This window comes from Entelurus aequoreus, linkage group LG14 (assembly GCF_033978785.1).
Source record: "Entelurus aequoreus isolate RoL-2023_Sb linkage group LG14, RoL_Eaeq_v1.1, whole genome shotgun sequence".
Lineage (NCBI taxonomy): Eukaryota > Metazoa > Chordata > Actinopteri > Syngnathiformes > Syngnathidae > Entelurus > Entelurus aequoreus.
Window position 1 is genome coordinate 32,723,451 of NC_084744.1, and position 13,860 is coordinate 32,737,310.

General features: G+C 31.5%; 1 protein-coding gene across 2 annotated transcripts in view; it reads right to left on the minus strand.

Moving 5' to 3' along the window:
- LOC133664762 (protein FAM110B-like) overlaps positions 1-12,293 on the minus strand; it is a 36,364-nt gene extending 24,071 nt beyond the window's left edge. For both annotated transcript variants that reach the window (XR_009828617.1, XM_062069664.1), the window contains exon 1: positions 12,195-12,293. The gene's annotated coding sequence lies outside the window, so the exon portion shown is untranslated. The remainder of the gene's footprint in view (positions 1-12,194) is intronic.
- Positions 12,294-13,860: the final 1,567 nt, after the last annotated feature.

The window sequence follows — 13,860 nt, forward strand, 5'->3', positions numbered from 1 at the left end:
AATAATATAAATACAGTCTATTATACAGCATTATTCACATGTGAATAATATAATTGTATTATACATATACTCTACATTCAAGTACAGCGCACCGGTGTATAAGCCACACCCGCTGAATTTCAGGGAAAAATATGTTTCCATATATTAGTCGCACCCGACTATAAGTCGCAGATATTTATGTTATTTACACAGAAATGTGCTGTAAATATTTATTTACACACCCTAATTCTTTCCAAACGGTGTCTGTACCATGGAGGTAAAACGGCCGATCAAACAAAACAGAAGTCCCCGTCACGGACCCGCTAGCTGCGCACGCTAGCTCAGCCAAACAGACTCAATAACGCCACGGCGGAGTTTTTGGCGAGCTTACAAAACTGAAACAATACAAAAAGAAGGACATTGTAAGTCCAATAATGCTAACACGGACACTCTTAAACGTGTTAGCATATTAGCTGCTGCTAACGAGGCTAGCGTCATAACCTTCTTTTATCAAATGTTTACATTCCTTTACCTACTCTTAACTTTTTAAAACCATTTATCTTCCTTTACCAACTTTTTTACCCTTTAACTTTATTTTTTACATTTTATAACCTTTTTTTTTAACCTTTTTTACTTTCTTGCATACTTTGTGCCTTATTTTTTATTTAGTTTTTACCTTCTTTTATCTACCTTTATTTACTTTTTACCTCTTACCCTATTTATTTTTTTACAATATTTAACCATTTTCTTTTTACCTTTTTCTCATACTTCGAACCTTCTTTTTACTTTGTTTTTACCTTCTTCTACCAAATTGTAACTCTTTTTTTTTTTTTTTTTTACCTTATTCTCACCTTCTTTTAACTTTTTTTGTACCTCCTTTTATCTTCTTTTACCTACTTTCTTACCTTTTACCCTAATTTAAAAAAAAAATTTTAACCTATTTTTTTCCCTTTTTTTACTTTCTTGCAGACTTTGTGCCTCATTTTTTATTTTGCTTTTACCTTCTTTTATCTTCCTTTATTTACTTTTTACCTCTTACCCTATTTCTTTTACAATATTTAACCAATTTCTTTTTACCTTTTTCTCATACTTCGAACCTTCTTTTTACTTTGTTTCTACCTTCTTTTACCAAATTTTTACTTTTTTTTTTACCTTATCCTCACCGTCTTTTAACTTTTTTTTTACCTCCTTCACATACTTTTTTACTTTTTACCCTAATTTTTTAAACATTTTTTAACCTTTTAAAAATTTTTTTTTACCTTTTTTACTTTCTTGCATACTTTGTATCTTATTTTTTTTAATTTAGTTTACCTTCTTTTATCTTCCTTTTACCCTTTTTAAAAATGTTTATATCTAACCAATTTTATTTACCTTTTTTATATTTGTGCATACTTCAAACCTTTTTGTTTTTACCTTCTTTTACCAAATGTTAGCTCTTTTTTTTTTTTTTACCTTATTCTCACCTTCTTTTAACTTTTTTTTTACCTTATTTTATCTTCCTTTACCTACTTTTTACCTTTTACCCTTATTTTTTACATTATTTAACCTTTTTTTTTTTAACCTTTTTTTAACTTTCTTTTTACCATCACATTTAAATTTTTTATCCTGTAAAGAGACTTTGAGTACACTGAAAAGCGTATGTATTATTATAAAATGTATTATTATTATTACTAACATTACGATAGCCTGTATATGTATGCATGAAAACACAGCACAAAAAGTGAGGGGACTCGTCCAAAGGATGGCGCCATAGCACAAACTATAAAACACCTTTTCAGTGTACTTCCTTTTTTTTTTTTACTGTTTGTATTTTGGCTGCCAGCGAAGAAAAATCCCTTAAATTAGCCGCACCGTTTTATAGACCGCAGGGTTCAAAGTGTAGGTAAAAAGTGTGTAATTTCCGGTCTGCAGCCCTGAGGTGGACTCTGACAAAGTTATCTGAAAGTACAGCAGACTGACACTGGACTTTGGGAAACAGAGAGTTTATAAATCATGCAGCACAGAAGCTGTGCCTCGTCAGCAAGCTTCCGGCTAAATCCCCGGCGTCAAATTCCAGGACTGGTCCCGGGATGCATGACCGGGTCTGAGCGTCCAACAGGTACGGTACGAGGCACGGGAAGGGGAGTGTGTGAAAACACCCACACCCACTCGCATTGCAGCCAAGATCCAATATTGGACTTCAGCCATGTACAAATCATCAAGTTCCAACACATCGTACATGACTAAAAGATAGAAGTGGATTCACATTCAAATTGTGATTGTCACTCATCACATCAGAAATGGATTCATCACTTTCAAGAATTGATTTAAAAATAAATATTTTGTGTGCCTCCTTTTAACAAGATTTACTTTTTTTAACCTATTTTTAAAAACCTTTTACCTTATGTTTATGTAAATTTGACCTTCTTTTAACACATTTTTACATCCGTTTACATCCTCTTAACTTTTTAAAACCTTTTATCTTCCTTTACTTACTTTTTTACCCTTTACCCTATTTTTTTTTTACATTTTATAACCTTTTTACTTTCTTGCATACTTTGTGCCTTATTTTTTATTTTGTTTTTACCTTCTTTTATCTTCCTTTATTTACTTTTTACCTTTTACCCTATTTTTTATAATATTTAACCAATTTCTTTTTACCTTTTTCTCATATTTCGAAACTTCTTTTTACTTTGTTTTTACCTTCTTTTACCACATTTTTTTAACCTTATTCTCACCGTCTTTTAACATTTTTTTTTACCTCCATTTATCCTTCTTTACCAACTTTTTAAACTTTTATCCAAATTTTCAAAACATTTTTTAATCTTTTCTTTTTTTTTTTACCTTTTTACTTTCTTGCATACTTTGTATCTTATTTTTTTAAATTTAGTTTTTTACCTACTTTTATCTTGTTTTTACCCTTTTTAAAAAAAATATCTAACTAATTTTATTGTACCTTTTATACGTTTTTGCATACTTCAAACCTTTTTTTTTTACCTTCTTTTACCAAATGTTAGCTCTTTATTACCTTATTCTCACCTTCTTTTAACATTTTATCTTCCTTTACCTACTTTTTAACTTTTACTCTTATTTTTACATTATTTAACTTGTTTTTTTTGTACATTTTTTTAACTTCCTTTTTACCATCCTTTTTTTTACTTTATTCTTGCATTATTTATTTTTACTTTCTTTTTACTTTGTGTTTTTACCTTCTTGTATCTCCCTTTACCTCTTTGTTTACCTTCATTGTACCTTGTTCACCTATTTTGTATTTTCTTTACCGTCTTTTTACCTTTTACATTTTTTAATTTTTTACTATATTATTTCTTTATTTGTGTACTTTACCTTCTTTTACAACCTTTTTAACTTTTTTCCTTCTTTTATCTTATTGTACATTATTTTACCTTATTCTTACCTTCTTTGTATGTATTTTTTTTACCTCGTTTTTACCTACTTTTTACATACTCTTCACCTTATTTGACCTCTTTTTAACTTGTTTTCCTGTAATTGATCTTCTTTTACCTCCTTGTTTTACCTGTACATTATTTTCCTTCTTCACATGTACATTTCCAATATACAAACATACTGTATAGTTTTATAATAACAAATAGTTTTTTTTATTGGAATAATCGTTTATTTACTCGCAGAAAATTGTTGTTATACTTCTGAATCGTTTGTTTTACTTTATACTTGCAAATAGTTATGCATGAGTGAAAATATTTGTGTGTTTGTGAAGATTTGGCAGTAATTTTACTCCGTAGAAATAAAAATGTTTTTACTCACCATTTGCAAGTAAGAAAACGATTTTCTTAAAAATTTAAAAAAATGGTTCGCAATTTAAAAAAAAAAAATATATATATATATAAATTCCATTCAAAAATGTTCACAAATATAAAAACTATTTTCTTAAAGGTAAAATCTTCTTTAAAATTCCACCCTTATTTTAATTATTTTTTACCTGTGAATCGTGCGTGAGTAAACACGATTTTGTGCGTTTTGGTGTAATTCCACTTAATAATTAATTATCGATATCGTCCGATACAAAACACGTATATCGTGACACAGATTTTAGCCCAGATTCTTATGTAAAGTCTAAAATGTGACCGACACGAAAACCGAGGCAAACTTTTGACGACAATTTTTCCCCGAAAACCGAATGCTACAAAAAGTAGGGCGTGCGAAAAACCGATGTAATATTTTTTATTGCGTAAAATTAGTTTTATGTTTCCGAATGTTCTTTTTTACTTGCAGAAATTTATTTTTATACTAACGAATATTTTTTTTATTGGAATAATCGTTTATTTACTCGCAGAAAATTGAATTTATACTTCTGCATCGTTTGTTTTACTTTATACTTGCAAATAGTTATGCAAAAAATAAAAAATAAAAAATTATTCGCAATAAAAAATGAATTCAATTAAAAATCATTCACAAATATGAGAAACATTTTTTTTAAAGGTAAAATTTTCTTAAAAATTCCACCCTTATTTTAATTATTTTTTACCTGTGAATCGTGCGTGAGTAAAAACTTTTTTGTGCATTTTGGCGTAATTTCACTTTATAATTAATTATCGATATCGTCCGATACAAAACACGTATATCGTGATACAGATTTTAGCCCAGGATCTTATGTAAAGTTTAAAATGTGACAACCGAGGCAAAGTTTTGGCGACAATTTTTCCCAGAAAACCGAATGCTACGGAAAGTAGGGCGTGCGAAAAACCGATGTATTATTTTTTATTGCGGAAAATTATTTTTATGTTTCCGAATGTTCTTTTTTACTTGCAGAAATTTATTTTTATACTAACGAATATTTTTTTTAATTGGAATAATCGTTTATTTACTCACAGAAATTTGTTTTTATACTTCTGAATCGTTTTGTTTTACTTTATACTTGCAAACAGTTAAGCAAAAATAAATACAAATATAAATTATTCGCAATAAAAAATAAATTCAATTAAAAATGATTCACAAATATGAGAACAATTTTCTTAAAGGTAAAATTGTTCTTAAAAATTCCACCCTTATTTTAATTATGTTTTACCTGTGAATCGTGCTTGAGTAAAAACTTTTTTGTGCATTTTGGCGTAATTTCACTTTATAATTAATTATCGATATCGTCCGATACAAAACACGTATATCATGATACAGATTTTAGCCCAGGATCTTATGTAAAGTCTAAAATGTGACAAACGAGGCAAACTTTTGGCGAAAATTTTTCCCCCGAAAACCGAATGCTACGAAAAGTAGGGCGTGCGAAAAAACCGATGTGTTATTTTTTCTTGCGGAAAATTAGTTTTATGTTTCCGAATGTTCTTTTTTACTTGCAGAAATTTATTTTTATACTAACAAATAGTTTTTTTTATTGGAATAATCGTTTATTTACTCGCAGAAAATTGTTCCTATACTTCTGCATCGTTTTGTTTTACTTTATACTTGCAAATAGTTATGCAAAAATAAATTAAAGAAAAAAATTATTCGCAATAAAAAATAAATTCAATTAAAAATAGCAAAGTTTTAGCGACAATTTTCCCAGAAAACCGAATGCTACGGAAGGTAGGGCGTGCGAAAAACCGATGTATTATTTTTTATTGCGGAAAATTATTTTTATGTTTCCGAATGTTCTTTTTTACTTGCAGAAATTTATTTTTATACTAACGAATATTTTTTTTTATTGGAATAATCGTTTATTTACTCGCAGAAATGTGTTTTTATACTTCTGAATCGTTTTGTTTTACTTCATACTTGCAAACAGTTAAGCAAAAATAAATAAAAATAAAAATTATTTGCAATAAAAAATCGAAAATCAATTCAATTAAAAATCATTCACAAATATGAGAACAATTTTCTTATAGGTAAAATGTTCTTAAAAATTCCACCCTCATTTTAATTATTTTTTACCTGTGAATTGTGCGTGAGCAAAAACTTTTTTGTGCGTTTTGGCGTAATTTCACTTTATGATCAGTTATCGATATCGTCCGATACAAAACATGTATATCGTGATACAGATTTTAGTCCAGATTCTTGTGTAAAGTCTAAAATGTGACCGACACGAAAACCGAGGCAAACTTTTGGCAACAATTTTTCCCCGAAAACCGAATCCTACGAAAAGTAGGGCGTGCGAAAAAAACCGATGTATTATTTTTTCTTGCAGAAAATTAGTTTTATGTTTCCGAATGTTCTTTTTTACTTGCAGACATTTATTTTTGTGTGTTTGTGGAGATTTGGCAGTAATTTCACTCCATAAAAATAAAAATGTTTTTACTCACCGTTTCCAAGTAAGAAAACGATTTTCTTAAAAATTTTTTTTTTAAATGATTCGCAATAAAAACTAAAAAAAATATTCAATTCAAAAACATTCACGAGTATGAAAACAATTTTCTTAAAGGTAAAATTTCACACTCATTTGATCTATTTTTTACCTGTGAATCGTGCGTGAGTAAAAACGTTTTAGTGCGTTTTGGCGTGATTTCACTTTATAATTCAATGTTTATTTATTTTTTATTTATAATTAGTAACCCCGTTCTCACCGACACGAAAACCGAGGTAAACTTTTGGCGACAATTTTTCCCCGAAAACCGAATCCTACGAAAAGTAGGGCGTGCGAACAAAAACCGATGTAGTATTTTTTCTTGCAGAAAATTATTTTTATGTTTCCGAATGTTCTTTTTTACTTGCAGACATTTATTTGTGTGTGTTTGTGGAGATTTGGCAGTAATTTCACTCCACAGAAATAAAAACGTTTTTACTCACCGTTTGCAAGTAAGAAAACGATTTTCTTAAAAATTAAAAAAAATGGTTCGCAATAAAAAAAAATATTCCATTCAAAAACGTTCACAAATATGAAAACTATTTACTTAAAGGTAAACTTTTCTTTAAAATTCCACCCTTATTTTAATCATTTTTTACCTGTGAATCGTGCGTGAGTAAACACGTTTTTGTGCGTTTTGGCGTAATTTCACTTTATGATTAATTATTGATATCGTCCCATACAAAACATGTATATCGTGATACAGATTTTAGCCCAGATTCTTATGTAAAGTCTAAAATGTGACCGACACGAAAACTGAGGCAAATTTTTGGCGACAATTTTTCCCCGAAAACCGAATCTTACGAAAAGTAGGGCGTGCGAAAAACCGATGTATTATTTTTTCTTGCAGAAAATAATTTTAATGTTTCCGAATGTTCTTTTTTACTTGCAGACATTTATTTGTGTGTGTTTGTGTTGATTTGGCAGTAATTTCACTCCACAGAAATAAAAACGTTTTTACTCACCGTTTGCAAGTAAGAAAACGATTTTCTTAAAAAAAAAAAAAAAATGGTTCGCAATAAAAAAAAAAATTCCATTCAAAAACGTTCACAAATATGAAAACTATTTTCTTAAAGGTAAAATTTTCTTTAAAATTCCACCCTTATTTTAATTATTTTTTACCTGTGAATCGTGCGTGAGTAAACACATTTTTGTGCGTTTTGGCGCAATTTCACTTTATGATCAGTTATCGATATCGTCCGATACAAACACGTATATCGTGATACAGATTTTAGCCCAGATTCTTATGTAAAGTCTAAAATGTGACCGACACAAAAACCGAGGCAAATTTTTGGCGACAATTTTTCCCCAAAAACCGAATCCTACGAAAAGTAGGGCGTGCGAAAAACCGATGTATTATTTTTTCTTGCAGAAAATTATTTTTATGTTTCCGAATGTTCTTTTTTACTTGCAGACATTTATTTTTGTGTGTTTGTGGAGATTTGGCAGTAATTTCACTCCATAGAAATAAAAACGTTTTTATTCATCGTTTGCAAGTAAGAAAACGATTTCCTTAAAAAAAAATTAAAAAAAGTTTGCAATAAAAAAAAAAATTCCATTCAAAAACGTTCACAAATATGAAAACTATTTTCTTAAAGGTAACATTTTCTTTAAAATTCCACCCTTATTTTAATTATTTTTTACCTGTGAATCGTGCGTGAGTAAACACGTTTTTGTGCGTTTTGGTGTAATTTCACTTTATGATTAATTATTGATATCGTCCCATACAAAACACGTATATCGTGATACAGATTTTAGCCCAGATTCTTATGTAAAGTCTAAAATGTGACCGACACAAAAGCCGAGGCAAATTTTTGGCGACAATTTTTCCCCGAAAACCGAATCCTACGAAAAGTAGGGCGTGCGAAAAACCGATGTATTATTTTTTATTGCGGAAAATTTGTTTTGTTTCCGAATGTTTTTTTTTTCTTGCAGAAATGTATTTTTGTGTGTTTGTGGAGATTTGGCAGTAATTTCACTCCATAGAAATAAAAACGTTTTTACTCACCATTTGCAAGTAAGAAAACGATTTTCTTAAAAATAAAAAAAAAATGGTTCGCAATAAAAAAAAAAATTCCATTCAAAAACGTTCACAAATATGAAAACTATTTTCTTAAAGGTACAATTTTCTTTAAAATTCCACCCTTATTTTAATTATTTTTTACCTGTGAATCGTGCGTGAGTAAACACGTTTTTGTGCGTTTTGGCGTAATTTCACTTTATGATTAATTATTGATATCGTCCCATACAAAACATGTATATCGTGATACAGATTTTAGCCCAGATTCTTATGTGAAGTCTAAAATGTGACCGACACGAAAACCGAGGCAAATTTTTGGCGACAATTTTTCCCCGAAAACCGAATCTTACGAAAAGTAGGGCGTGCGAAAAACCGATGTATTATTTTTTCTTGCAGAAAATAATTTTAATGTTTCCGAATGTTCTTTTTTACTTGCAGACATATATTTGTGTGTGTTTGTGTTGATTTGGCAGTAATTTCACTCCACAGAAATAAAAACGTTTTTACTCACCGTTTGCAAGTAAGAAAACGATTTTCTTAAAAAAAAAAAAAAAATGGTTCGCAATAAAAAAAAAAATTCCATTCAAAAACGTTCACAAATATGAAAACTATTTTCTTAAAGGTAAAATTTTCTTTAAAATTCCACCCTTATTTTAATTATTTTTTACCTGTGAATCGTGCATGAGTAAACACGTTTTTGTGCGTTTTGGCGTAATTTCACTTTATGATCAGTTATCGATATCGTCCGATACAAAACACGTATATCGTGATACAGATTTTAGCCCAGATTCTTATGTAAAGTCTAAAATGTGACCGACACAAAAGCCGAGGCAAATTTTTGGCGACAATTTTCCCCCAAAAACCGAATCCTACGAAAAGTAGGGCGTGCGAAAAACCGATGTATTATTTTTTCTTGCAGAAAATTATTTTTATGTTTCCGAATGTTCTTTTTTACTTGCAGACATTTATTTTTGTGTGTTTGTGGAGATTTGGCAGTAATTTCACTCCATAGAAATAAAAACGTTTTTATTCATCGTTTGCAAGTAAGAAAACGATTTCCTTAAAAAAAAGAAAGAAAAAAGGTTTGCAATAAAAAAAAAAATTCCATTCAAAAACGTTCACAAATATGAAAACTATTTTCTTAAAGGTAACATTTTCTTTAAAATTCCACCCTTATTTTAATTATTTTTTACCTGTGAATCGTGCGTGAGTAAACACGTTTTTGTGCGTTTTGGTGTAATTTCACTTTATGATTAATTATTGATATCGTCCCATACAAAACACGTATATCGTGATACAGATTTTAGCCCAGATTCTTATGTAAAGTCTAAAATGTGACCGACACAAAAGCCGAGGCAAATTTTTGGCGACAATTTTTCCCCGAAAACCGAATCCTACGAAAAGTAGGGCGTGCGAAAAACCGATGTATTATTTTTTATTGCGGAAAATTTGTTTTGTTTCCGAATGTTTTTTTTTTCTTGCAGAAATGTATTTTTGTGTGTTTGTGGAGATTTGGCAGTAATTTCACTCCATAGAAATAAAAACGTTTTTACTCACCATTTGCAAGTAAGAAAACGATTTTCTTAAAAATAAAAAAAAATGGTTCGCAATAAAAAAAAAAATTCCATTCAAAAACGTTCACAAATATGAAAACTATTTTCTTAAAGGTACAATTTTCTTTAAAATTCCACCCTTATTTTAATTATTTTTTACCTGTGAATCGTGCGTGAGTAAACACGTTTTTGTGCGTTTTGGCGTAATTTCACTTTATGATTAATTATTGATATCGTCCCATACAAAACATGTATATCGTGATACAGATTTTAGCCCAGATTCTTATGTAAAGTCTAAAATGTGACCGACACGAAAACCGAGGCAAATTTTTGGCGACAATTTTTCCCCGAAAACCGAATCCTACGAAAAGTAGGGCGTGCGAAAAACCGATGTATTATTTTTTCTTGCAGAAAATAATTTTAATGTTTCCGAATGTTCTTTTTTACTTGCAGACATATATTTGTGTGTGTTTGTGTTGATTTGGCAGTAATTTCACTCCACAGAAATAAAAACGTTTTTACTCACCGTTTGCAAGTAAGAAAACAATTTTCTTAAAAAAATAAAAAAAATGGTTCGCAATAAAAAAAAAAATTCCATTCAAAAACGTTCACAAATATGAAAACTATTTTCTTAAAGGTACAATTTTCTTTAAAATTCCACCCTTATTTTAATTATTTTTTACCTGTGAATCGTGCGTGAGTAAACACGTTTTTGTGCGTTTTGGTGTAATTTCACTTTATGATTAATTATTGATATCGTCCGATACAAAACACGTATATCGTGATACAGATTTTAGCCCAGATTTTTATGTAAAGTCTAAAATGTGACCGACACAAAAGGCAAGGCAAATTTTTGGTGACAATTTCCCCCCGAAAACCGAATCCTACAAAAAGTAGGGCGTGCGAAAAACCGATGTATTATTTTTTATCGCGGAAAATTTGTTTTGTTTCCGAATGTTTTTTTTTTCTTGCAGAAATTTATTTTTGTGTGTTTGTGGAGATTTGGCAGTAATTTCACTCCATAGAAATAAAAACGTTTTTACTCACCATTAAGAAAGAAGTAAGAAAGTAAGAAAACGATTTTCTTAAAAATGACAAAAAATGGTTCGCAATAAAAAAAATATTCCATTCAAAAACGTTCACAAATATGAAAACTATTTTCTTAAAGGTAAAATTTTCTTTAAAATTCCACCCTTATTTTAATTATTTTTTACCTGTGAAGCGTGCGTGAGTTAACACGTTTTTGTGCGTTTTGGTGTAATTTCACTTTATGATTAATTATTGATATAGTCCGATACAAAACACGTATATCGTGATACAGATTTTAGCCCAGATTCTTATGTAAAGTCTAAAATGTGACCGACACAAAAGCCGAGGCAAATTTTTCGCGACAATTTTTCCCCGAAAACCGAATCCTACGAAAAGTAGGGCGTGCGAAAAACCGATGTATTATTTTTTATCGCGGAAAATTTGTTTTGTTTCCGAATGTTTTTTTTTACTTGCAGAAATTTATTTTTCTGTGTTTGTGGAGATTTGGCAGTAATTTCACTCCATAGAAATAAAAACGTTTTTACTCACCGTTTGCAAGTAAGAAAACGATTTTCTTAAAAATAAAAAAAAATGGTTCGCAATAAAAAAAAAATTTAAAAAAATATTCCATTCAAAAACGTTCACAAATATGAAAATTATTTTCTTAAAGGTAAAATTTTCTTAAAAATTCCACCCTCATTTATTATTTTTTTCGTGCGCGAGTAACAACGGTTTTGTGCCTTTTGGTGTAATTTCACTTTATGATTAATTATCGATATCGTTTGATACAAAACCCGTATATCGTGATACAGATTTTATCCCAGATTCTCGTGTAGAGTCTAAAATGTGACCGACACGAAAACCGAGGCAAACTTTTGCCGACAATTTTCCCGGAAAACCGAATCCTACGGAAAGTAGGGCGTGCGACAAAAACCGACGTCCACTGAGTCGCTGGCTTTAACGACACAAACGCGAAACAAAAACGTCCCAATCTAAAAACCGGAAGTTGCCGCTAATAAAACCGGAAGCTGCTCGGTAGCCATTGGCAGCTGATAAATACCGATGCCGATATCACAGCACCGTCATGGATGCTCGCTAGCGGCGTGTCAAAAGGCCTGCGAGGACACATCCGCCATCTTTAGTAGCCGAACACAAAGTAACATGTAAATAAATGAGTTAGGTGACATTTACGCGAACACTAGCTTGGTTTTCGACGCCAAAGTGAGAGCCCCGCGGCGTTGACCGTCAAGCGCCGCCGTCACCGTTTGAAAGGCCGGCGTCCCGGTGAGGAGGTCGGGGGATTAAAGACGTTAATGGTTCTTACCGTGATGCTGCGGGGGAAACAAAGGTTGCCATCCGCTACGTCGGTGCGTCCGCTCGGCCTGACAGCATCCTGCTCCCAGCCAGCGGCGGCCTGGTCAAGCCGCTCAGCCGTAAAGCCTACGCTTCCGCTTATGTCTTTCACAATAAGAGCACAGTGTGTCGGTTAATTCCTCGAACCATCTCTGTAAGTTAACGTACGCGCTTCAGTTTTTGTGTAATAATTATTAGAAATTTTAGGCAAATTCACAACCATCATGTCGTGTTAAAGTGATTGAAAGTAACGTTCATTACACTTTATTTTGAAAGCACTTCCTTTCCCCCCCGTTCGTACTCATGAAAGCTTTTCAAAGCAGTGAGACAAAGTGACTAAAAATGTAAGAATTCTACATCCCTAATCCGATTACTTTGTTTTTATTCTTGTGCATAAACAAATTATTGTCTTTTATGTTTATTAATTTGTCACAAAGTGTGATGATACAACCTATATTTCAACATGAATGGAGCGGGCCAGTCATTAAAGGGCCAGCCAGAGTGATTCCACACAATTTGCACACAAAAAAACCAACAAATTTAAAAACATGTTTTATTAAAATCAAAAATACATTTTTTTAAATATAATGAATAACAAATGTAACAAGGTATATGTGATATAACTTTATTTAATCAATCAGTCAAAGTTTATTTATATAGCACTAAATCACAAGTGTGAGAGTCCAGTCCATAGTGGATCTAACACAATAGTGTGAGTCCAGTCCATAGTGGATCTAACATGATAGAGAGAGTCCAGTCCATAGTGGATCTAACATAATAGAGGGAGTCCAGTCCATAGTGGATCTAACATAATAGTGTGAGAGTCCAGTCCATAGTGGATCTAACATAATAGAGAGAGTCCAGTCCATAGTGGATCTAACATAATAGTGTGAGAGTCCAGTCCATAGTGGATCTAACATAATAGAGAGAGTCCAGTCCATAGTGGATCTAACATAATAGTGTGAGAGTCCAGTCCATAGTGGATCTAACATAATAGAGAGAGTCCAGTCCATAGTGGATCTAACATAATAGTGTGAGAGTCCAGTCCATAGTGGATCTAACATAATAGAGAGAGTCCAGTCCATAGTGGATCTAACATAATAGTGTGAGAGTCAAGTCCATAGTGGATCTAACATAATAGAGAGAGTCCAGTCCATAGTGGATCTAACATAATAGTGTGAGAGTCCAGTCCATAGTGGATCTAACATAATAGAGAGAGTCCAGTCCATAGTGGATCTAACATAATAGTGTGAGAGTCCAGTCCATAGTGGATCTAACATAATAGAGAGAGTCCAGTCCATAGTGGATCTAACATAATAGTGTGAGAGTCCAGTCCATAGTGGATCTAACATAATGGAGAGAGTCCAGTCCATAGTGGATCTAACATAATAGTGTGAGAGTCCAGTCCATAGTGGATCTAACATAATAGAGAGAGTCCAGTCCATAGTGGATCTAACATAATAGTGTGAGAGTCCAGTCCATAGTGGATCTAACATAATAGAGAGAGTCCAGTCCATAGTGGATCTAACATAAGAGTGAGAGTCCAGTCCATAGTGGATCTAACATAATAGTGTGAGAGTCCAGTCCATAGTGGATCTAACATAATAGAGGGAGTCCAGTCCATAGTGGATCTAACA